Source organism: Tursiops truncatus, chromosome 4 (genome assembly GCF_011762595.2).
Source record: "Tursiops truncatus isolate mTurTru1 chromosome 4, mTurTru1.mat.Y, whole genome shotgun sequence".
NCBI lineage: Eukaryota > Metazoa > Chordata > Mammalia > Artiodactyla > Delphinidae > Tursiops > Tursiops truncatus.
In genome coordinates, this window is record NC_047037.1 from 19459980 (window position 1) to 19486026 (window position 26047).

At 38.0% G+C, this 26047-nt stretch overlaps 1 protein-coding gene across 2 annotated transcripts in view; it reads right to left on the reverse strand.

The window, feature by feature from the left end:
• The window catches only part of AGTR1 (angiotensin II receptor type 1), a 44860-nt gene extending 22753 nt beyond the window's left edge, over positions 1-22107 (reverse strand). Inside the window, exons 1-2 of one of the 2 annotated variants that reach the window (XM_073803717.1) lie at positions 21881-22107; positions 12607-12691 (exon numbers count right to left, since the gene is read on the reverse strand). The gene's annotated coding sequence lies outside the window, so the exon portion shown is untranslated. The remainder of the gene's footprint in view (positions 1-12606; positions 12692-21880) is intronic. The other variant, XM_019934126.3, reaches the window with a different exon arrangement.
• Positions 22108-26047: the final 3940 nt, after the last annotated feature.

Genomic DNA, 26047 nt, shown 5'->3' on the forward strand with positions numbered 1-26047 from the left:
TTTTGCCCTCATACCAACTAATGACCCTGCCCTTTACCTTGTGGACCTGCTGATGAAGGGTCTATAAGCCAAAGACCACTTGTCTCCTCTCAGAACCCATGGGGCAAAAAACAAGTTTATCTGAAACATTTTGCCAAAGCTACACCGCCACACAACTGTAGTACCTCAACAGAGTCTATGTGACTTGTGGTTAAAAAAATCGATTTTTTTTCTTATTTACACCATAATTCAAAATAATCATGTTCACCAAATTCCTGTGAAGCAGAATGCATAATACTATTAATTGAGAACATCTGTGCACAATTATAAACAGAACTCATTCAGCTTATAGTTAGTACTTTAACATTTGAAAAGAAAGTGTTATTTTTTTAAGGGAAAGATATCTTTCTTCTGCCATATTAAAATTCCAACTTACTAAAGTAGTAACGTTAAGTGAAAAAATAATAAAATCTATGGCTTTTTTTATTACATGTTTATTTAGGCCAAACCAGTATGAGGCAGCTAGATTAATTACTTTTATACTGTTAAGTACTATACATGGTTAATTATTTCATCTAAGTCGTGTCTGAGCCAGATCTGTGAATTACTGTTCATGCAGGGCAACGATGATAATTTATGTACTCCCTCCATGCTACAGCCTGTTAATATACTATTTTTGATTGAAACTGGATGTTAAAAGTTTGTAGGAGGCTTTCAAGACTACCGCATGACATAAGTTCTAAAATTATGGATTTCAAAATTAAGCTTGATAACATGCCATGATGGGAACTTATTTGGATGATGGATTTTGTCTGAGAAATGTTTTTCCCATATTTTACTCTGATCTGTTGACTCTTAAGGGTTTCAGCTCGTGCTTTTTATTCTGCCTGATTTTACGATGTGGATGTTACCTTGGGCCCTTAGTAGTTTTTCAGCATGCACAAATCCGATCTCAGGCACTCTCCCAGTATGGCTAATCAGGTATTTAATTGTGGTTACAAATGCCTAATTACTTCAAGTGCTAGAGAGGTGCTCACAACCACCATGAACTCACCAAACTAAACAGATGACACTGAATCCATTCTTAAAATGTAAGGTCAACTTTACAATACTTGAATAACAGGTTCCCAGAGATTTTTGTACATAGTCAAGTGAAAGAGAACTTTAAAAGTTATATAAAGTCAAAAATTAAATTTTGAGATGCCATTGAAGTAAAAAAAGAAGAGAAAGATGAAGAAATCAGTGAAACACAAAGTGTAATAAAAAATTAGAGATGTTAGAGCGTCTCCTCGCTCCTCCCGGCTGTGGTCCTGGATGCCAGCGTCAGCATCACCTGGGAGCTTTCTAGTAAAGCCATCTCAGGCCCCATTCCACACCTACTGAGTCAGAATCTGAATGTCAACAAGATTCTCCAGGTAGTTTGTGTAGCTATTCATGTTTGAGAAGCGCTGGTCTAGAGAGACATTTAATAATCACCGAAGCTTGTGCACGGATCCAATAGTTTGCACCTCATAGAGATGGAGAAACACCCCAGACACTGAGCCCCAGTCCAGTGGAATGTGGCTGTCCCCTTGGAGAGAACCTGGGAAAGGACAGGCAAGCAGTGGCTGTGTGAGATTCTCTTGCATTTTCACGGGGAGCCCTTGGAGTTTAGAGGAAGAAGAGTCTCATGGAGGCAAAACTGTGTGCCAAGGAAAATGAAATCTATTTTTACATAACGCAGATATCTGCCAGCTCCATTCATATAACAAGTGAATTGGACATTAATCTTTCAGAGGAAAACCAATACAGATCCAGACTTCTCGCTGGGACTTTGATGGGAGGGGTCCTTGCTTGTCTTGGGAGAATTGAGAGCACCTAAAAGGATGGGAAGTGCTCCATCTTCCCTTGCTGCACAGTATTACCTTTTTTTGATTTGTATGAACTATGTGAATTTTGCATTGTAATTGTAACTAGCAACAGTTTTTCCTCTTTAAAATGCAAGCACCTGGGCTTCCCTGGTGGCGCAGTGGTTGAGAGTCTGCCTGCCGATGCAGGGGACACGGGTTCGTGCCCCGGTCCGGGAAGATCCCACATGCCACGGAGCGGCTGGGCCCGTGAGCCATGGCTGCTGAGCCTGCGCATCCGGAGCCTGTGCTCTGCAATGGGCGAGGCCACAACAGTGAGAGGCCCGCGTACTGCAAAAATTCAAAAAAAAAAAAAAAAATGCAAGCACCTGATGCACAATTTCCTCTTCTTGCAGAGGCTTTCAAACTGTTCAACCACTAGAGGTCTGTATTACCTATTTAAAAAAATCATACCCAACTGGTTGAGACTTTCAGCTCTCAATTTCAACACCTATTTCTATGTTTTAAGATTTAAAATCTTTTAAAAACATAACACCAGGGAATAAAAATCACAACACTTTAGGAAATGAAAGAGAAAAGCTAATAGGCACCCTTTCATTCAGAAGGGTACCAAGTCTTCCCTGCTCTGTCTAGGAGACAGTACACCTTCACACTCAGAAACCCGGAAATCAACAGCCAGTTACAAGTCCAGGGAACAAATTTATCTTCTGTAAAGTAGTTTTTCCTCCAACATATTTTAAGATCTCTGTGTTTTAACTTTAATTCTTAAAGCATTTATTTTCCTATTGCAACAAAAGAAAAGTTAAAGCAGTGTAATTCGGTTTAGTTCTTAAAACACCAATCTGACTACTTTTATGAAGGTTTTTAAATAAGAATTTCTTGTTGGTCCAAGATTAGACTAAAACTTAATGTTCTTTCAGGCTTAATTTATAAGGCTTTGCTGCAACTTTATAAACCAATGCATGAGCCTGGGCTTGCCTGATTAAAGCTGTAATAGTGGCGATGATTGCCAGTGGTAGCGACTGCAAGTTGCGTCTCCCACGTTTTCACTGGGTTCCACGTTTGCCGGGGATTTTTCTCTAGCATAGTGCATTGGGGTCTGCCTTCTGCCAGCAGCAGCAAAGGCTCTGAGCCTTCCAGAAATGGAAAAAATGAGGTGTCCCATTTACTGCATACCTGATTAATAGTGATGAAACCTTTCCATAGCATTATAGAGCAGGCCTCCTGAAACACCACACACTCATATATTCACATACTTAAATGAAATTGTTGAAAATACTAGAGGTAAAAAACGGTAATTTACTGAGTATGTATTGCACCAGGGGTTTGGGATTTAGATGCTGGATTTTCATAGATTCTAATTACCCCCGAGTTTGGAGTAAGTGTCTACATTTGTTGCCAGGCAAGGTGTAAAGCTAAGTGGCTCCCTTCTTTTAAAAGGCATTATTGCATAATGTTCCTGGTCTGTAACGCCTCCAGAAGCATAAGCAGGTCTAGTGTGGCTTCTCTCTCAGTCTGTCACTTTATTAAAACACAACAATTTGCAAATGTTGTTTAGCAGATCAGCTGAGTTCATTTCAAAGGCTAATATTTAACAGAAGGGAAAATAACCCATCCCAATCCTTTAAAAAAGTGTTTTCTATGTGTTCTCAGGCAAACTGCCTAGTGTTTTATATAGATCTCAAAGCTAGGATTCAAGGATAATTTTAGTAATGTCTTACACCACTTGCCTATATAATCCAAATGATCAGTTCTACAGCAGAAGGACACGAATAATCTGGTCTGTATTGCAGACCAGATTATTTAAAGTAGTTAAGTTTGTCATTTCCTGTTGCATTTCTGCATATGGCTGGTGGCATATGAATTAATTTTCTCACTGAAATGTGACAGAAAAATACCTGCTTTACCCAATCCTGAACATTACTTTCAGAGCTCCTGACTCTTCTACTATTATTCAAGATGATGCTAGCTTATACTTGCATCCAACATCAGTATAAACCTATAATTAAATATTAGCACAGTGTTCGCTTGTATACATATACGTAAAAAAAATGCTGCTAGTGTAGCAGTTAATTGAAAAAAAGGAAGATCTCAGGCTTTGAAGAATTTGATGGATGACATCTGGGAGAGAAATGAGAACTAGGGCTTTGGAGTCAGTCCAAAATTCCAGTTCTTGCCCTGGTATTGGTTAGCAAGATGGGCCCCTTAGACTCACTGTCTGTGAAAAAATGAAGCCAATAAGAAAACCTAGCTTGCAGCTTTGTTTTGTTTTGTTTTTGTGAATTAAGAAAATGGAGATAAAGTGACTAACCCAGTTCTTGACCAACTAAGTGTCCAATTAATAGATGTTAACTATTACATTCTCTTTGTGTCTGCATTAAAAAAAATAGCAATATAATACAATGGCAATAGTCCTAGTTACTTTTTTTTTCCAGGGCTACTGAGGTATACTTTATTTTATTTATTTATTTTTTTCCACATAAAAACACTTTATTACCATATTAAATAACAAGTTTATTTTTTAAATCCTAGTTACTTTTAAGTGTTGTTGTGAGAAGGTGATAAGATCAAGTGTATGAAACTACCAGGCTCTGGTTGCTTCCCAAACTGGTCTCCCAAAGTTTTCACCCATGAAACTAGACTGCAAGTTGGGAGAGTTTTAAGGATGATTCACTCCTGGATTTTTTATTTTTTATTTTTTTTGAGTGAGAAGATTGTACCATTTCAATTACTTGCTCAGGTTGATGACTTAAATTTGTGACTCTACTAGATTAAGAAGATATAACATTGCCCTGAATAAGAGTCAACGAGAGACAAACTATTTTCAGGGCAGTTAAAAAAATGAAGTTTAAGAATCTGTTCAACCTCAGGGAATTTAAAGAAAAAACATGATGCTTAAAATGCTATTTTCAACCCTTTTATTACCTTATCCTTAGCGATTGACAAAAGTTTGTTTTCCCTAAAATGCTGTCTAGTATCTCCTTTCAGGAGAAAAATCTGGGGGAGAGGGATTTGAACGAAGCTGTGACTAACTAGCTTTTTATTAGGGACAGAACACTTATTAAATTACAGGCATTATTTTAACTCAACTTGTCTTCCTAATACTATTGGGTTTAGAATGAAAATTGTGGTATTTTGCAACAAGCACTGAGGAGAACAAAGACCAGCTACTGACATACAACTAAAAGATTTTACTCAGAGGAGAAGGAATAGACTTTGGCAGTTTGGCCTTTACGCAGCCATTTCCAAGGACACACTAGAGTTTCAAAAGAGATACATGCTTCCTGAAATCACAGGCCCTGGCCTGGACAGAAGTCCATGTCAATTCAAACCAACTTTCATGCTTTTGCATGAGAAAAGGAAATTTCCTCATTTAAAGTTACGTGTTGTATGTTCTCAGAATGTTCTAGCTCTTTTGCAGGGCTGATTTTATGATATGTCAATGATAAGAGGGGTCCTGGGAAATACATTCTGTATAAATAACTATTTGTACCATTAACTAGCCCTGGGACCTGGAATTGTACCAGAAGTTCTTTTGGGGTTATATTTCAGTTTAGAGAGCCAGTCATATATTACCAGTTAAGGACTGAATCCTTTATCTTTCTGTCAACTCAGCACAACCCCGTTTCTAGAAGCCTCCTTCTATCACCACCACTTTGGAAATCAAATCAGCATTTCTACTTCTAAGTGCATACCTTATAACTCTCCACATGTACAGGAGAAATGTATGAAAATGTTTTACTGTAGCATTGTGAACCAGCCACTGAGTATTGTTTTTCTAGAATAAAGGAAATTGCATTTTTTCCTCGTTCTGTTCATGATCACTTCTCATTTCTTCGGTTAGAAGTCTCTAACCGAGGCCTGAAAGACAGCTGGCCTATTTGGGGGAAGCATGACATCACAGATGATTGTCTTTTCCTTGGCCCCATCTGCTGGAAATAGTAACTAAGTCCTTTGCCTAAGCTGGTAGGAGAGGAGCTGTCGAAAATCAAATTAGCAGGAGAGAAACTATTAGTCTTCATTTTCTTGTTTACAACCTGCAAATACAGATTGTTAAATATGCCTGTTCTCTAATTCTCATTAGGAAATCTTGAAGAATAGCAGGACAGGAAAAAGGCATGGGATTATGAGAAAACACTACCACTAAAAAATAATACAAAGTCAGAATTGTTCCTTCTCATTCAGACTATCTTACATATTTAGAGGTGGCTGAATTTGAAATTTTCCATTGAATAATTTTATTTCAGTTATATGTGGATGGATGCCACATGTACAATCCCAAATGTATCTTTTTATTTAGAATTTTCTTTTTGTTGGACTTGAAGATGAAATAATTTAAATGGAATAACCAGTATATGAAGTCATTTTGCATTCAGTGGTAGCCCCAGGAATTATTAAGTTCATCAGTGCATTTGTGTCAGGAGGCAAAGCTTTCACTAAAAATAATCTAATGGCAATGTCATGCACCACTAACTCTCTTACAGGGAGTTTTATTTTCAGGCCCAGAGACATGGGATTACAGGTCAGTGATAGGCAAAGTGTTTTTGGGGTATACCAAAGGTGCCAAACAAGTCATTTGGTTGTCCAGGAGGAACTGACATCAAATGCAGGTTTTTAGTGATTAGAGTTCTAGACGTAGCCCCTGACCATGATGGCTACTGAACCAGTCATTGGGGATTGAATCATGGACCTGACTTCTTTTTAAAATCTCTTGTGTGAAAATATTTCACTATATTTCAAAGCATTTTCAATATTTAAACCATTTCAGTTTAAAAATTTCATTTGTTCCCCTCTTCTAGCATCCATTCTAAATATGTCTCTAGTCTACCTGTCAGTTTATACCCTTCAATACTGGCTTTTTGGATACTGGCCTATTTGCTGTGCCTCGAATATGCCAGTATAGTGCTGCCTCAGGGCCTTTGCATTTGCTCTGCTCTCTCCATACAGCCATCTTCCTCCAGATGTCCACATAGTTCCTTCCTTCTTACTAAGCAGGCTTTCCCTAAACTCCCTTTACAAACTGCACCCTTCTCCCTCACTGCTTCCACATTCTATTTCCATTATTCATGCCATCCAACATATATACTTTACTTGTTTTCCTGTCTACATGCACTAGAATGTAAGTTCTATGAGGGTAGGGATTTTTGTCTGCTTTGCTCACACTTTGTCCTTAATGCTGAAAATAGTGACTGGCATGTAGGTGTCCAATAAAAATACTTATTGAGTGAATAACAGCAGAATCTGTTGCAAACTGCAGCCCTAAATAGGAATACCTTGTGTTTAATATAACTTTCATTCAGAAGACTTTTTTACTGTCATGACATTTCTTTGATATTCTTATTTTAGAGTCAGAAGAAAGGAACTTTAGGGTTACCCCACCCCTGTTCAATAATAAACTTCTAGGTCACAATAGTTGCAAACTGAAATGTCATCAGGATTTAGGCAGTTAGATAAATGCGTGAAGTGCCATTAAGGAGTGACAAATAGTTGAGTTCATGTGCTCGTCTACTTAAAGACATTCAGATTCGAAAAACAAATGTAAACATAGCCCTGTCGGAAGAAAACCTGTCTACCTGTGGTTTCAAAGGCCCACTTTGGCTATTAGTTTGTGGTCAGTAGGACCATGAAGACATTTTCTAAGTCATGCTGCTTTTTCTACCTCTTTCCAACTATAAACTCAGGCTTGGGTATGTGCCTAATTCCACATCAGGACAGGAATATTCAACTGATCAAATCTAATTACATTTGCTTCCCAACTAAATTGTATATCACCTTCCCCTCTTGTGAGGGAAACGGCCCCTCTTGGGTCCTTGGGAGCTGATTATTGCAAACCTAATTGATTTGAAGCATTTCATTAATAAAGTTAACTAAAACTAATTATACATATTGAATAAGAGTTTCCTGTGAAATGAATTATTCTATTTAGCTTAAGGGTTCTTTTTTTTTTTTTTTTTTTGCGGTATGTGGGCCTCTCACTGTCGTGGCCTCTCCCGTTGCAGAGCACAGGCTCCGGACGCGCAGGCTCAACAGCCATGGCTCATGGGCCCAGCCGCTCCGCGGCATGTGGGATCTTCCCAGACAGGGGCATGAACCCGTGTCCCCCGCATCAGCAGGCGGACTCTCAACCACTGCGCCACCAGGGAAGCCCCAAGGGTTCTTAATTGTTAGAATAAATTGCTGAGAAGGATTGCAGCATTACTTTCTCTTGAGATATGTGTGTGTGTGTGTGTGTGTGTGTGTGTGTGTGTGTCAACCAATATGGATTGATGGATGTTTACACCATAGAAACTGATAAAAGAAAAAAAATTAAATATGAAGGTTAAAGATATCAAAACATACTCCTAAGAAGATAAAAATCACAAAATAGATTACACATAGATCTCTTCATTTTAAGATGTCAAATTAGATCTGTTACATTTGTCATATAAAGGAAACTGAAGTCAATTTTTAAATTTATTGACATTTATTATTTTATTCATAGTAAATTTTTCCTTCACTTAATTGGTTCATATTGTATTTCTCACTCTTTAATTCAGATGCTATGTGTCTAGTTCATTGATCTAGTTAAATCAACATTTTAGCAGAAATCCAGAGGGAGCCTACACTAACTACTTCAAATGCCCCAAACCAAGCAGATGCATTGTGGGCCAGTACTTCTCACAGGGCCATTTCCAACATTCCCTATTTGTTCAGTTGTGTATAGATAAATATGTTCTATGTAAAATGAAGATGAGCATTCATTAATGGTTTAGAATTGAATAAAATATGGCTGAGCCATCCATTAGTGTTACAGAATAAACTTCTATATCACATAAGAAGCTATGGTCATCAATGACTCAAATTTGCATTGCTTTCACACTGCCAAAGCAGGTTGGATTTCCTTCTCTGCATTGTTAAGGAAGATACTGAGTTGTTTTATCCTCCTGCTCTGTACACTGACCGCACTGGAGGGACCAAGAGGCAGCAAAATACCCATCGTGTTCTTGTTCGTTGGCCTGGATCATCACTGAGGAGCCAGGGTTCAGACTCTAGGTCAAAAGACAGCCTTACCCACTGCTTGGTTTTATCTACAGTGGCTTTGTTTGCTTTTTATGGTGGCCCATGCTGTGTGCAGAAGTATTTTGGTTTCGCCTGGATAAGAGGAGAAGGAAGGCTGCTCCTGATTGGATTTTGGACTTGCGGTATGACATTGCTCCTGTTGTCTCACGGATGCCCAGGGAGAGTCCAGTATTTTGTTCCAAATCTGGAAAGATGCCAAAGACCTAGTTCCAGATAACTGGTTACCTTCTGCCAGGTCTGCACTGTACTATTACATTTCTGAGATATCTTAGATCTTCCTAGAATTAAAAAAAAATGACTCCTATATATCCAAATCATCTCAAGATTCTTAAAAGGAATGACTAGCTAGTTGAAGGGAGAGGAGGACAGCCCTTTTGGTACTAGTGAAAAGTTCTTCCTGCCGGCAAAACAGAACCTCTAAATTTAGAGGCTAATTCTCTGAGCTCTTTTAATTGTTAAAAGTATTAATAGTTGTATGTTGAGCATATCTAGCTATATTATTTAAACCTAGGAACAATGTTACTGTAGATAAACTGTGTGAATAATAGGTTACTTGGAGTAAACCTGTTATTCTATAAAGAAAGCTATTTTTTGGTTTATTGAAGAAAAAAAAAAGCTTTGCCTTTTTTTCATTGGTAAGACTCGGATTCATATTTAACAGTTCCAAACTGGGTCCAAACTTCTATTATTTATGCTTTCACTGAAAAATGATACTATTAAATCTGTAAAGGGAATATTGGCTGGATATTTATATGCCTTTTTCACAGCTAGTTATATAGCTATCTCAAATCCTTGATACTTCAGTAACTCAAAGATAAACTTGTTTTTAATTTCTTGCCTTGTGTAATGCACAACCGTTAGTCCAGGAACCAAATTTAATTGAATTACTAGGTATAAGTGACTGGAAAGTAATTGAGACTGATGTTAAATAACAGGATCGTATTAGTGGAAAAATCGTGACTAAGAAGTTTAAGAATACACTGTAAAAGGGGGTGATTATATTAATTAAAATGATAAACAATATTGTTATCTGTGATACATACAATTTTGAAATCAAAATACTACACATTTCCATAAAAAAAGATAAAAAGAAATAAATGATCTAATAGTTATTTTGCTTGGCTCTCCAATTGCTGAAAAAATGTAAATCAACTTTAGTTTAAAGTCAGTGTCATTGAGACACATCTATCATTGTAGGAAAAATAAAATCTTACAGAATATCAACAATAAAGAAAAAATATTGGCCTTAAAAATGATCCTACATCTTTTCTAGTTTTTTCTTACTTGGAGATGTCAATGATTCAGGTAAAAAAGCCAACAACCATGTATTAGCTCAACATAATTGTGTGTACCACTTTTCACAATTTTTAAGGAAATGAAAACCTCTAACTTTAGAAGAGTACATAAAATATTTAAATAAATATTTAAGTAAAACATTTAATTCCACATATTTTAACAGGCAAATAAATAGGAAAAAGGAAAAGGGGCTTGTGAGAACTAACTATACACCAGATAACCTACAACTGAGAAAATTGGAATTTAAAAAATATTTTAAAATTTCCAAATAAGTATAAAAGAGCACAAAACTTTCTTGCCAAGTAGCAGTGGAAGTCCACTGCATTATTAATAGTTTGTTTATGATAGTATTGTCTAATAGAACTTTCCATAGTGATAGAAATGTTCTGTATCTGTGCCATTCAATACAGTAGCCACTAACTACATGTGTCTATTGAGAACTTGAAATGTGGCTAGTACAACTGAGGAACTCGGTTTTTAATTTCATTTGTTATAATTAATTTAAATAGCCACATGGGGCAAATGGTTACCAAAGATTTTAAGCTACTGAACATGTTCTTTATTCTATATCCGAACCAGGTTTTCCCATTTTTCATAAGTAGATTTCAACCTAAATATTTTTGGTTCAATAAAACAAGCTCTGAAATGCTGTTTACACATTACTGGTTTAAATCAATAAGAGATCAAAGTTCTGTAGTTGTAAGTTGGTGAAAGTTTTAAAGTGACAATACAAAGTTCAGAAGGCCCTTGGAAAACACTTTTTGTATTTCAATATAGTGACCATGGATTGGGATGGGGCCTTGAAGATTCTTTCACAGGAAACCAAAGGCAAAGTTGCTAGTTAGTGGCAGAATTGGTATGGCATTAGTTCTTTAACAACAAAAAAAAAAGTCTTAGAATTAAGTATGTTTTGCTCATTCATTTGAACCTTAAAGTTTTGAAAAAGTTTAAAATTTTACACAATGTTTTTGTTCAGTGTTTTCTTATTTGTAAGCAAAATGTCACAGTTATTTGGAAAATTTTGCTACAAATATGGGAATGTTAATCAGAAACCGATGGGGCTTCCAAAATACAGGAGAAGAGAGGATGGTCTAAGAATCATTTCCAGTAGGAGCCCCCCATATTGCTGTCCCGATTCTTCTGCCCTAAGGCTGATGGGGTGTTACAGACAAAGAGTTCCTTCTGATCCGTACTCTTAGGATGCAAAAGAAAGCTTCCTGTCTTGGTGTCTTCCTAACTGATTCAATAGATTTTAATGTACGTTTTCCAGAGCTGGATTTTTGCTGAAAACATGCACAGCTCAGCTTCCTAGGTTTAACTACACCTCACAAAAAAACCTCTAAAGATTTCCAGTGGCAGAACTCTGTAGAATGTTACTAGTTTTGTCTCCAAGATTAAAGCGGTCCTAAATAGTTTCCTAACACCACTGTGGAGTGCCTTCCAGCAAGTGTTTCCTACTTGTCAATCAAAAAGACTAGTCGCCTCTGACATATGTAACCCACCACCTATCTTATCTACCTTCTACTCTGATAAAATGCAATCGCAACATATTCAGAATGGGACAAGCTACTCTTTTCCTTCTCCTTGGAGGAACTAGGGAGTGTCTCCCCTGTTAGTTTGGGAAGCTGAGGGCTTGTTCTTTGAGCTGAATTTACGTCAGGAGAAAAAAGTCCTGCTAGCTGGGTAAATCCAGGAGTCTTTTTATGAAAAATATCATTCAGGCCTATGTGATAGGAGTTGGACCAACAGAGCAGTCTCTAGCTGCCCTCTGAGGTTCTGAGTGTAATGCCCCGCCGTGTGACTGCACAGGACTCACATCTGCCAGGGGGCTAACCTGCATGGGAATTAAAGGGTACCTCTATATCCAATTTCAGAGCCCCTTTTCCTATATCTTACTGGAGTAAGGGAGACTTTTGTAAGAATAAGACTCTGAGACATTCGGGTTTTCTGAAGGTGAGCAGGTAGTTTCAAGGTTTATGGTGTTTAGACATATGCCCGCCTCTAGAAGTGAGTGCTGGGGCATCACAGAGCCCCGATTCCCCATTTGGTGGCCGATGAGAGAGCACAGTCATTTTCCTCCTGGCCCTACTAAAGCCCTACGTAGCATGGAACGCACTGCTCAGAGCAATCGCCTATGACCATGAGGAGATCCTCGCCAAGGGTTTGCACATCTCTCACATGGTTTATCATCAATACATGAATATCTTGGTAATTCTGAGACTGTTTATATTGAAAATCATATTAATATATATGTTCTTAAGCTGTATATTGGAAGGGATGGGGTAAGACTGGAACTTCACTCTTTTCTGCCACCTCTGTTTCTGTCACCTGACAATGGCATATGTGACTTTTTGTGCTACCTTCACTGTTGACACGTTAGAGAAAACTACTGACAGACACAGCATTATAGGTGTAAGACATTTACCTGGATGCAGACCTTCTGGGATGGCTTCAGTGGCTTATTCAGATAAAACCTCAGCCATTTTAGACCAATATATCATGTATTAAATCTGGAAAGAAAAAAAAGATTAATGAGATTCACTGAATATGGTCAGATTTTAATTTTCTAATTTATAAAATAAGCATTAACACTACATCTTAAGAAAGTTTTTGAAGGTAATGAAGCCATCTGGTTGACATCAAGAACATATTCTTCCTTATATAGACTAGGGCTCTGCTGAGTGGCTGACCTGGTCCTGTTCCTGCTTATAGTCGACATCTTCCCTCACACCCTTTTACATGAACGCTAGAGAAGGAGAAAAAGACTGTTTCTGGGTCAAAAACAGTGCAGTCTTCTAAGGCATTTCTGTAGACATAACTACTAAATATAAGAAATACCCTAATAGATTAGATTTTTACTTGTGAATTTACATTTAAACTTTGCTATGATTCTAGAGCTTATACAAGTGTTATTGTACCATAATTTTGAAAAAGAATCTTTTAAAAAGATGTTTTCAGTTTTAATCTTTCATTGCAGTAATAGATGCATGTGATATAAGTGTCAACTTACAGAAACATATAAAACAAAAGTACACGTCTCTTAACTCTGTCTCTCCAGATCCACTTCCCAGAGATACTTACTACTACTAGTTTCTTATGTACCCCTCTAGGAATTTAAAAAATGTATATACATGCATATAAATGTGTATATCCATGCTTTTTCATTTTATACATTATATGTTCTGTGCCTTGCTTCCTTTTTTTTTAAACTTAATAATATGCTAGCAGAACTTTCTACATCAGTATACATAAATCTAACTCATTCATCTTAATAGCTATATAGTATTCCATTCATTGCACTGAAATATGATAATTTATTTAACCAGCCCCTATTATGGGCTGTAAGGTTGTTTTTTTTTTTTCCAATTTCCCTTTTTGGATGCTTAAAAAAAAGCCCAATGATCATATTTATACATATGCATTTTTGTACTTATATGATTATATCATTAGAATAAGTTCCAAGTATAGTTGTTGATGCAAATTGTTTATACACTCTAAGTTTTTGAAAGATACTTACAAAATGTCCTCTATAAAGGTTACATGAATTTATGATACCAAAAATCTGGCTTGTATCAAATCTTAAATTTTTTTCTGTCTGATAAGTGAAAAGTATATGTTTGTTTTGGTTTGCATTATTTTAGTTATGAATGAGGTTGAGCTTCTTTTTGTTTTCTTATTTTTTGTAGTCATTTTTCTACTAGTTTGCCCAGTCTTGGCCTTTGCTCATTTTTCCATTGGGTTGTTCATTGTTTCTCATTTTAAAGAGCTCATGTTGAAAATGGGCGTTTTACATGTAATGTGTGGCAAATAGCTTTCCCAAGTTCTTGTTTATCTTTTGACTTTGTTTATGGTGCTTTTTAATATACAACCATTTCAGTTTTTTTTAATGTAGCCAAATTCATCAATATTTTTCATTATAGATTTGGGGACTTTTTTAAGTAGGAAATTTTTTAAAGTTAAAGAGTTATTCAAGAAGACTGTGTAGAGGTTGCTTTTTTTTTTTTTAAACAACAATGTACACCAGCTTTACTATCACATTGTGATAACAGGAGATATAGGAGAATTTTGGCATTAGAAGTATCTATTTTTATCCCAATTTTTTGGTGATTTTGTTGTTATAGCAAAGATTTTCCCATTAGATGATTCTTCCTATAAAATACCACTCTGGTGTAAAATCTGTGGATTCTTGTAAGGCTCTAGTGTACCTTAGGGACAAAAAAAAAACAGAGACAGGGCTGACTTGCCAGTATCATTCTCCAGAGGGTTAACAGTAGCGTCTACAATCTGAAATCTAGAGTGAGTTGGAAGGAAAGGAAAAGAAATTCCAAGATAAACAGCAAGTATGAAGTATAATAGAGGTTCATTATAGGAAATTTTGAAAGCCCATGCAAAAAAAAAAGGGGGAAAGAAAAAAGTCACCTTTGATCTTAGCCTTGATCTTAATAATCCTCAAAAGCATTTAAGATTTGTTATATATTTTTCCTAGTATTTTTTATCTGTTCCGCAAATATGCAGGCGTTTAAAAAATATATCAGTGATTTACTCACAAATCAGTGCTGATATAACTAAACTATTTTCATTAGAATACCAGTGACCCAAGTAAGACCTTAATGGCACCTTGACAAGAATCTATCAAACACATACACAGACACAGGCTCTCACTCGATTTATGTTTTATATGTTGCTATATTTACTTGTGATTATCTTTCCTTGTCACTAAATGTTTTAAAATATATAATGACTATATAATGTTTCATCATATGGCTTAATGTAATGGGAATTCAAAAGAGTAGCTTTGTATTTCTCTCAAAAATCCATTCTGTTAACCCAGTAGATCAAACACTAGGACACATTCAGGAAATCAGTACGTAGGAATCACATCAGATTCTTTTCCATTCCTGATAAAGTGGCAAGGTTAAGTGCTGGAAGACATCATGGTACAGTGTGTTTTATGTGACATGACATCATTTGAATGGAAAGAGAATTAGATTATTAAAGCTGGGTTAATGGACCATTCTTGTTCTAGCGGCATCCCACATAATTCAGAAGCATGTAAGATGCACTTGAATTGTATAACAAGAAGAGTTTGGGTCAAAAAGTGAAGAAAAGTGTGTGTGATAATAAAATTGTAAATGAATGAAGTTTACTAGAAGAAATGCTGTGAGATTTTTTTTTTCAATTTATTTAGGAAAAAACCTGGTGCAGATTATATTCAGCCACAGTCACAGATATTTGGGGTTAGTGAGACAAGCGGGACTCTAAAGGGTCATAAGAGAATCACTAGGACGTTATCATTTATTAGCACTAAGAAACTCTGCCTGCTAACATGCAGGATGTCTCCTGGGCACGAGTTCCCTTGCTCCTTGGCTTTATGGCACCGCTGGGTTGATTTCGCCCTCAGCCATAACTTACAAGGGAGACGCTGTACTGTTAGCACTGCCGGAAGTTCTCGATCTAAGCAGCAGCTGGTGAAATTCTGTCTCCTAAGGATGTCCCTTTATCACGGAGAAAATCATGGCTGCTCAGTCCCGTTGACACACCTCTCCACTCAAACATGATCACAGGGAGCCCAGACTCACCTCAATCTTTTTTTTTTTTTTTTTTTTTTTTTTGGTACGCGGGCCTCTCACTGTTGTGGCCTCTCCCGTTGTGGAGCACAGGCTCCGGACGCGCAGGCTCAGCGGCCACGGCTCACGGGCCCAGCCGCTCTGCGGCATGTGGGATCTTCCCCGACCGGGGCACGAACCCGTGTCCCCTGCATCGGCAGGCGGACTCTCAACCACTGCACCACCAGGGAAGCCCATCACCTCAAACTTTTGACCAACATCAGTGAGGCCCTGTCAAAGCAACAGACATTTGACCAGATCTAACTGACAACTCTCAATCTATATGCATTGGGAGAAATCTTTCAGAGACTAAATCATCTGGGGAGTCGTTGGCTTGAAATAAGTCACCCTTGTTTGCAGACTGACTGATTAGTAACTATATTCAGCTAAAGTTTTGTAAACTATGCCTATAGGTAAATAAGTGTTTATATTAAAAGCTGAAAGAGTGATATATAATTTGAGTTGGAAAGATGAACAGTTTATATATGTAGGAAATGGCTTGTTTAATTCAAGTACTTTTAAAAAAAAAAGTTCATCAGAACACAAAACGGTAAGGAAAAAAAGTAAATTTCAGGTAAGTTATGGGAAAATAGAGATATCAAACCTTAAGTTTTAAATAATGGGCTATCATAGTTTTCATATTTTTTTCCCAACTAAAGAAGGAATTTCTAGAATTCTTCATTATTGCAGTTAAAGGTAAGATGACAGGCAAATGTTAACCAAAATGGAGGACATCTTGTTTTTTGCTATGAGGGAAACAGAACTTGATTTCCAGTTATAACTTTAAATAAATTATCAAATAATTAATTGGCCTTCAAAAGCAGGCAGCCTAGTGTAGAGCAGACAGTGTGGGTGGTGGCTCAGAGCACAGTAATCAACATTTGTGTTTAAATCTTGACTCTACCAGTTACCACATCTGGGTAAGTTACTTATCTCATTATTACTCAGTATCCCAATCTATAAGATGGGGATAAGGCAGTGACTATTATATAGGGATGTTGTGAGGATTAAATAAAACACAGTATTTAAAGGCTGAATATTGTTTGGCACATTGTATGTGCTCAATAAATGTTAGCTTTATTAAAATTGTTTATTAAAAAGCCAAGGAAAGAACCTCTAGGTAATCATTCTGAACAAGCCAGAGGTACTGTCCACTTGTGCTTCTCTAGCTTTAATGTGCATTTGAATCACGTGGGGATCTTGTTAAAATGCAGATTCTAATTCAGTGAGTCTAGGTGGGGTCTGAAAGTGTGCATTTCTAATAAGCTTCCAGGTGATGCCCATGATGCTAGTCTCTGGACCTGGACACTTGAGGTAATTATGGAAGATTGGTTCTAATTTGTAATAGATGTGGTGGTTCTCAATAGGGGGAAATGGGGAAAGGAGGAAAAAGGGAAGTGTAGACAATAGGTACAGATTTAAAATGCTCCCCAGGTGATTGTCATATGCTTGCCTTACCTGCTCTCTAAAGCCTGAAGAACCACTGATTTGATATTTCAACCTTTTATTCTTTTTTCATTTCTCCTTTTCATACTCTTTTCTCTACCTTGCCGTTGCCATTACAGCTTTAGACTAAAAAAATGGTATTAATACTTAGTTCCTCAATTAGTAAGACTACAGCATCAATTTTAAGTCATTTTATTGTGTGTAATAGGAAGTGGTTTCTCTCTAACATTTCTCTTCTACAATATAGGTATCTGAAAATGTATTTTATGTTTTCCATAGCTTTAGCCAAAAACAAACAGGCAAGAAAGTGACTTGTGGAGCATTTAGTAAGAGAATACAAGGATGCAATTGGGTGTGGTGCATACAATCAAAGGAGTTATAACCCCATGGCGAAAGGAAAGTTGTAGTGGTTATTATGGAAGTGGCTAGAACCAAACAATGTAACCACATTAGACATTCCACCTAGTCTGAAAGGTAGGAGGGAGGAGGGTTGTTTCTAAATGGCTTCCCACCCCAGCGGCATTGAGATGATTAGAGAGACCCATATCTAAATATGTACTTAGCTTGACCAACATCTCTCTAGGGCAAAGACCATTTTTATACTTTGGTGTGTCCTCAGGGCCTAATATCACTCAGATCCATTGAATTCCCTCTAAGTATCTTCTACTACTGTTGATATATTTCGTAGATATAATTCTTCATTTTCCAAGGTAGATAAGAGGAGCTCTGATTAATATAAAATGGGAAATAGCCAAAGAAAACTTAGAGGGGAAATTAGCAATCATTAACTCTCTTTAAAAGTGCAGAACCAAATGTGTATTCTCTACTATTCTTAGTCTGAAGTTCACTAGTCAAAGTACTTTAATTCATTGATCTAAATGAGATTTTAACATCATTTGAAGAACAAAGCAGCGTGTATGTATATAAAATGAACAAGAAATCCCATAAAAGTTGACCCAAACTGAATGATTATTAATTCTATGATTTTAAGTTTTAAGGACACCTAGAATTGGGACTTGGAATGTGAAGGCACAATGAGATTATGAAAAATAAAGCATGTCTATTTCTTACCCATTTTCCCAACTTGTGTTAGAAAAGTAATTAAATATGAGATTGGCAACACAATTTAAAATATTTTTGAGTATGGGAAGAAAAATCAAACCATAATGGGCAGATTCTAGACACTTATTTCTACTTAAGACATTTAGATGATACACCTATTTAGGAACCAGACAAACAAAAATAAACTCTTCTAAATTGAGCTATAAAAATAATGTACCAATAGTATAAAGCAACTGTACAGCATTTACAGTATATAGTGCATTCTTCGTTAGTAAAATATTTTGAAAGAAATTTTGGTTTTCATATTCAAGGGAATTTTTTTCCCTCTGTGATCATCTACTATCAAGAGAAAGAATCAAAATCAGATAGAAAAACTTTCAATGTTAATACAACCACAGTTAAGATTCACTTATCATTTTTATGATTGTTATAGATATATATTTCATTTTCTAATCGTCAAATTTGTCATTAACTACCAACGAACAAAACATCTGGCAAATTTATAGCTCTTTAGATAATTTATTTGCTGTGATTTATTTTAGATGTATTTTAGAGCTTTAATAGGATAATGGTAGTCATTTGCCACATCATTTGAATAGTACCTTAAATCCCTATAGATACTCCTAGATTTAAGATGGCTTTGTGTATTAAGCCACTGAAAATTTGAGTCTTAGTAGCTAAAATTCATATCATGATGAAGAATAGAAAATGTAAAGTGATAGCTAAATTAAGGCTGGAAATGGAACAAAATTTACTTTTGCTTTTGGGAGCTTTAGCATACTGTTTTAATAAACACTTACATGAAGAGAAACACATGTAATCCAATGACTTCAGGCAATTTTGAAAGAGAAAGCTTATAAGCATTTTGAAGAAAATAATAGTACGTTCCAGTGGTGATGAGTTGGAAAGCTGATTTTTCCAATTTGCTAGATAACATGGGAGAAGAGTGTTCCTAACCCAGCCTTGGATACTTTGTCATATTTTGTTGCTCTGGCTCTATATTTGTTTATTTCCACAGGCTGTCTTCAAGACAGCTTTTTAATTTTCACAACACTTGGATTTACATCAAACTTCTAAATAAATTTCTTAATTTGCTAGCCCACTTGGGAGAATCTCTGGCATTGCTCAGTCATGACTGAGCAGGAAAAGGACCAAGTAAACTAGTCGGCTTGGGGCTGAAGACCAGGAGCCTGTGTCAGGCAGCGAAAACATCTAAGTGTGATGGGACTTGATCTTGGTCCCTGTAACAAACTTGAGAGCAAAATACAGCAACTATCAGCTGCATGAAAAGGACAGTGTGACAGCACAGATAAAACTATGGGAGACGTGCACCACGCATTTTAACTGTGAGTTTCAAACTCCTTCTCAGCTAAGTATTTTACCTGAGCTTTGGGTAAGGAGCAGATTAAATTTTCTTTCATTATTTTCCCTCTAGCATAGGGCAAGCAATTAGTCATAGTAACAACAACAACAGTTATAAACAGCAGCAGCAGAAGCAGTAAAATCACCCCAAATTATATACAGGTGTACCCACACAGTTCTTACCCAAAGTAGGAAAAGAAAAAACAAAGAAGTAAGAAACCTGAACAATTCACAAAGTCACAATTTGAACACTGAAGCAGGGTGAGAGAGTGATAGGAGAGATTGAAGCTCAGAGCTCTTGGGATGCAGAGCGTTGCCAAAGCAACAGTGACTGAAAGACACTTTATAAAACTCAAGGAAGACAAGTCTTCCTTTGGCATCAGTGGAAGAAAACCAGTTTTCTTCCGAGCTGGATGATGGAGCAGTTTATTCAGTTTAAGATCAAAGAAGAACCGAGCTAGAAATCAAGGCCTCATGATGGGCACAAAGAACAATGAAGTCAGGGGGAAAAAAGGGAGAAAAAGAGTAGATAACAGACTTGACACTAACAATCATGAAACTTTAACAAATGTTGAGATCTAGCAACTTGGGGCCACTCCCTGAGCCTTAAGCCAGGTTGTAGGAATTGCCAACTCTAATTTGGGGGATGGACACTTGGACCTAATGACTTTCCAGACAATTTACCAGGAGAGCTATTTAGACAGTTTTGAGGACCACAGACATGGGCTATAAAAGGGTAATTATTTTAGGCTTTTATTTTTTTTAAGCAATAACTAGGAAACAAAAGGAATCAAGGAATTTTATCACTGGAGGGAAACTTACAGGCGGGGGCTTGAGGTTCAGAGTTGTGAAATAACTCTAACAGCACATGGCCAGTTAAGTGGGAGTCTCCGTTCCCAGCTCTCTGTGCTTCCCTGCTCCTGCACTGTCTTCCAAAAGGGTGGTGGACTCCACCACAGCCTGAGGAAAGATTATCCACGCGGTGGGGCCTTTAGAGCTAGGGAAACACTGCAGGGGACAAGGGAAACAGATTCCTTTTTTGAGAAGACTTATAAAGGTGTTACTGCTTATGCTAAGGAGAATAAACCGTGGAGACCCAGGATCCTTGGGTGGTAACTACCAAGAGAATCATGGTGGGGATGAGGCACCTTTAAGAGGAGATACAAGTTGCTCAAAAAAGTTATAAAACAGAGAAGCAGGGCGCCAGATTTCCTCCCTGCCTCATTGTTACTTTCTCCTCCAGGAATGACACTGGGAGTAAACGCAGCAGGTCGAAAATGTGATCCCAGCGGAAAGTGAGCACCCAAACGTTCACCAGGAAGAGAGGGCTCCAGAGGGCCACTAGTGAGTGTTTGATTCTTAATGAAGCCATCAGCAAACAAAGATTAGGTACAGAGGCCCCAGATGGGTTCAATAGCCAGGTCTCTAATGGGCGCCCAAAGTCAGGGCAGGAGATGCTTCTGGAGACGAAGCATCTGGCACTTTGGAGAGATTGGGCTGGATATTTAAGAGAATTGGAGAATGGGGTGCTAGGTAGAGAGGTGGATGAAGGGAAGGGGCCAGCAAGACGTTCTGTTCAGTCTTGGAAGCAGAAGAGCTTCTCCTAGAATCCCCCTCAGTTACAAACGTGCCCTGGCCAAAGCTGTGGGGATTGGGGTGTGGAGAAGCCCCGGGTTTTCCCCTCCCCAATTAATTCGATGTGGGCACGGCATCCTGTGCCAAGGACCCACCGATATGGTTTGCAGAGAGGGGTATGGGGGAGGTGAGCTGTGTTGGTGCGAGGCCTGGGAAGGCAGGGGACGGACGCTCAACTTCACTTTTAGAAGTGGCACAACTTTTAAATGGACGCCCCGCGGAGTCATACACATACAGGTCACATTTAAAAGACAAGAGTTAGCTAAAAGCGTGGGGAAGAAACTTTACTTGGCTGCATCCCATTTCTGCAGATTCCTTGCTTGTACTCGATAGAGTTGTGTCAAATCGGAATGAAATTTCTGGGGCATGCGGCAAACAAGCTCAAATTGTTTCTTCCCAACTCAGACGCCCCTCCTCTGATTTGGGGAAGGGCCTCCACTCGGGGTGGGCGCCGGTTGGAACTAAGCTCGCTCTCGTCTTCGTCCCCGGGAGCCTCCCGGCACAGCGCCCGCAGTTCACACCTCGGCAGGAAACTGACTACCCTCGCCCCCAGCCCCCAAGCCTGGCAGGGCAGTCCGCGCCACTCACCGCCACTCGGGACGCTGCGCCCACGTCCGGCCGAGCTGGTGGCGCTGGTGCGGGGTGCGCCCTCACTCTCGGGGTCCGCTCGGGTTCCTCCCCGTGGATCGCCGCCTCGGGCCGGCAGAGCTGCTAGTCTTGCGTCCGCCCAGGCGCTCAGTCGCCCACTGCCTGGGGCCCTTGGCTGACAGGCGCTGGAATCATTCACTACGAAGGCAGCTACAAATTTATAGCGAGGGGCGTTGCTGCTTCGAGGGTTCCAGGGGCGAGGCTGTGTTTTGAACTCCCTCCTCCTCCGCCCCGCCCGGGAGACCCTCTCGGCCCAACCCCCTTTCCTCTCCAGATGCTGACGGAAGCGGGATGATGCCACAGTCACCCCACTGTCACTTATTAGATCTGAGTACCAGGCCCAGGGCCCGGCATCGGGGGAAGGAGTGGAGAAATGGAAGAGAGCTGCGGTTGCAGGAGCAGCTTTTCACACCGAGATCATTCCTCTACTTTTTTTTTTTTAAACTTGGGAAACTTCTAAGGACTAATTAGGGGACTTCTTTCTATTCCCTGGGAGTAACTCAAACTTTGACAATACCATTGTGGATCATAGATCCATAGATTAATCTCAGGGTTGTTACAGAGTGAATGGGTGGACATTCATTTCCTCCTATCGGACATGCTATTGGAGTTACATTTTTTTTTTAAAATGTAAAAATAGAAAAAGTTAAAAAACAAAGTATGACCAAATATTTAAGGAAGAATTAATATAAATTCTTCCAAAAAAACAAAGGAGGAAGTATCACTTTCCAACACACACTATGAAGCCAGTATCACCCTTATTCCAAAACCAGATGAGACGTCAGGAGAAAAGAAAACTACAAATCTTCCATATGAGTGTAGATAAAAATCCTCAGCAAAATATTAACAAAGCAAATCCAGTAACATATTAAAAGGATAATACACTATGACCAAGTGAGATTTATCCAAGTAATGCAAGATTAGTTTACCAAAAATCAATTGATGTAATATACCATATTCATAAAGGACAAAACCCACAGGATCATCTTAATAAATCAGAAAAGGATTTGACAAAATCTGACACTTTTTCATGATAAAATCATTCAGCAAACTAGGAATAGAAAGGAACTTCTTCAAACTGTGAAGTCTATCTATGAAAACTCACTAACATCGTACTTAATGTTGAAAGATAATGTGTTTGCATCTAAGATCAGGAAAAAGACAAAGTTATTTGCTTTCAACGCATCTATCAAACATTGTACTAGAGGTTCTAGCTGGGGCAATTGGGCAAGAAAAAGAAATGAAAGGCATCCAGATTAGAAAGGAAGTGAAACTATTTTTATGTGCAGATGACATGATCTTGTATTTAGAAAATCCTGAGAAGTCAATAAAAAGCTATTGGCGCTAATAAATGAGTTCAGAAAGTCTTCATGATACAAGAAGAGTATACAAAATCAGTTGTATTTCTATACATCAGCAATGAGCAATCCAAAAATGAAATTAAGAAAAAACTGCATTTACCATAGATCAAAAATATTAAAATACTTGGGAATAAATTTAACAAAAGGGTGCAAAACTTGTACTCTGACAACAGAAGACATTGTTGAAAGAAATTAAGTTAGACCTAAACAAATGGAATGACATTCCATGTTCATGGATTGGAAGATTTAGTATTTAGTATTGCAATAATCTCCAAGTATTATACAGAGCAAACACAGTCCGTGTCAAAATCCCAACAAGCTGCTTTTGAAGAAATTAACAAGGTGATCCTAAAATTCATGTGGAAGTGCGAGGGACCCAGAAGAGCCAAAACAGTCTTGAAAAAGAACAAAGTTGGAGGACTTGCCTCATAGTATCAGATATTTGGAATCATTTATCACAAGACTTTGTGTAGAAAAGCCAAAAGTAGGTGACAAATTCCAGAGTCTGTGAGTGATATTAGGAAATGCTCCTGTGATTATTATTTAAGAATCAGGAGAGTTTTATATTTTTAAACCTATTTAGTGCTAGAAATCATTAACCATAGTCACACCTGTACTAAATTTCACCTTGATTTTAGAAATGATAATAGTTTTGAAGACTGGAAGTTTGTTACAAAGTCAGTTGTTTTGGGTGAAATTTCTCAAAAGGGTGGGGTTCATTCCTTGGGATGTTACATCATCAGACACAATCAGATGAGGACAAGTTTCCAAGAAATTAATGGCATCATTATTATTGTGTTGAATCAGCTGAGTAATAGTATGGTTTCAACGCCCAACACTTAAGCTGAACTCAGCTTTGCTGCTTGTTAGCCTCATACCCAAATTTACCCTCTGATATGGATTTTTTAATATATAGGGTAATAATGTTCTCTACACTCTTGTCAGGATTAAGGGAAAGAGCATATATATATATATATGTAAAAGTTTCAGGTACTGTGCCTGGTACATAGTAGAGTGCTTAGTAATTGGCAGTCATTTTTAGTGAGGAACTGGCAGTTTTCCATACTGGTCAGGGATGTATTGGCTTTTTGATGCTTTGAAAAAAGAGATAAACTCCTTGATATCTTTCTAAGGATTAAATTTGTCTCTGGTACTTAAAATTTGAAATTTTGATATAAATGAAGTCTTCTGATACAGCGGACCAAGGTGTAGGCTTTTTTTCTCTCTTTCCTCTCTGTATGCGTCATGTGAGGCAGAATCAGAGTGAGCCATCACCATGAAGCTGGAAGTGGGAACACAGAAGGAAAGGGCAGTGGGTTGTTGAAATGCTAGGTGAGCAAAGGCGGAATGCAGAGCCTCACTGCTGCTGAGGCCAGGGCTTGGCTCATGTCGGATTCTAGATCATCTAAGAAAGACTCAACTCAATATCAGTCTGGAATAAAAATTTGACAGGACATGCAAAAGAAGTGCAGTGCCCAATAAACATGAAACAAATGTTTAGTCTTCAAAGTAAGAAAAATGAAATTTAAAGCAACAAGGTGCAATTTTTCACCTATAATATCACCAGAGAGTAAAGAAAAAAGATAACACCGGAATTCAATTTTTGCAAGGTAGTAGGTAAGTTGGTACTCTCAGAAGCAGAAAAAAATATATATTTGATACTGTAGGATTGTTGCGTACCATCATCAACCAGGAATTTATTCTAAGTAATAATCGTGGATATATTCAAAGCTTTATGTACAAGGATGTTATTTACATTGTTAAGCATGATAGTACATAATTGGAAAAAATCTTAATGTCCCCTAAATAAAGGGTTAGTTAAATAAATTATGGCACATCTAGAATAGAACTTAGCCATTGAAAGTAATGCGCAAGGATATTTAGTGATATAGAAAATATTCATGGCATGTAAATTAGTGAAAATCAGCTTATTGAACAATATGTACACTATTATCCAAATTAACTAAAACATACACACACACATACACACACATGTATACACACACATTCACATGCATATGCGTAGAAAAAAAATTAGATGTATATTCACCAAAATGTATACAGTGGTTTCTTCTGAATGAAGAATGTTGGGGCTTCACTGGTGGCGCAGTGGTTGAGAGTCCGCCTGCCGATGCAGGGGACACGGGTTCTTGCCCCGGTCTGGGAGGATCCCACATGCTGCGGAGCGGCTGGGCCCGTGAGCCATGGCCACTGAGCCTGCGCGTCCGGAGCCTGTGCTCCGCAACGGGAGAGGCCACAACAGTGAGAGGCCCGCGTACGCAAAAAAAAAAAAAGAATGTAGTGATTATGGATACTTTTAAATTATATTTTATTTTTATGTTTGTCTGTATTATCCAAATTTTACATAACAATTAAATCACCATTAAAAAGTTAGCAGAATGAACAAGAAGGCGGGGAACTTAGCACAGGAACTGTTTGGAGATCAAGGAACATCAGGGGGCACCATTTGTGGACAGTTTTTGCTGACACTAAACTTGAAGTCCCCATGGCTTCAACACTGTGAGTGCACCTATACCTGTACTGTTTTTGAATATATAAAGTAGCATGATTTTATGGGAAGATATGTTAACTAGGAATTCAGAGACCGGAGCCCATTTTCCATTATCTCTAGAGACATCAGTGGAGCTTGGCCAAGACAGCTGACATCTAGATCTTTCATTAAAATAAGGGTTTTCCAATATCCTGTTTACTAGCTGTGTGAATTTGGGCAAGTTATTTAATCTCC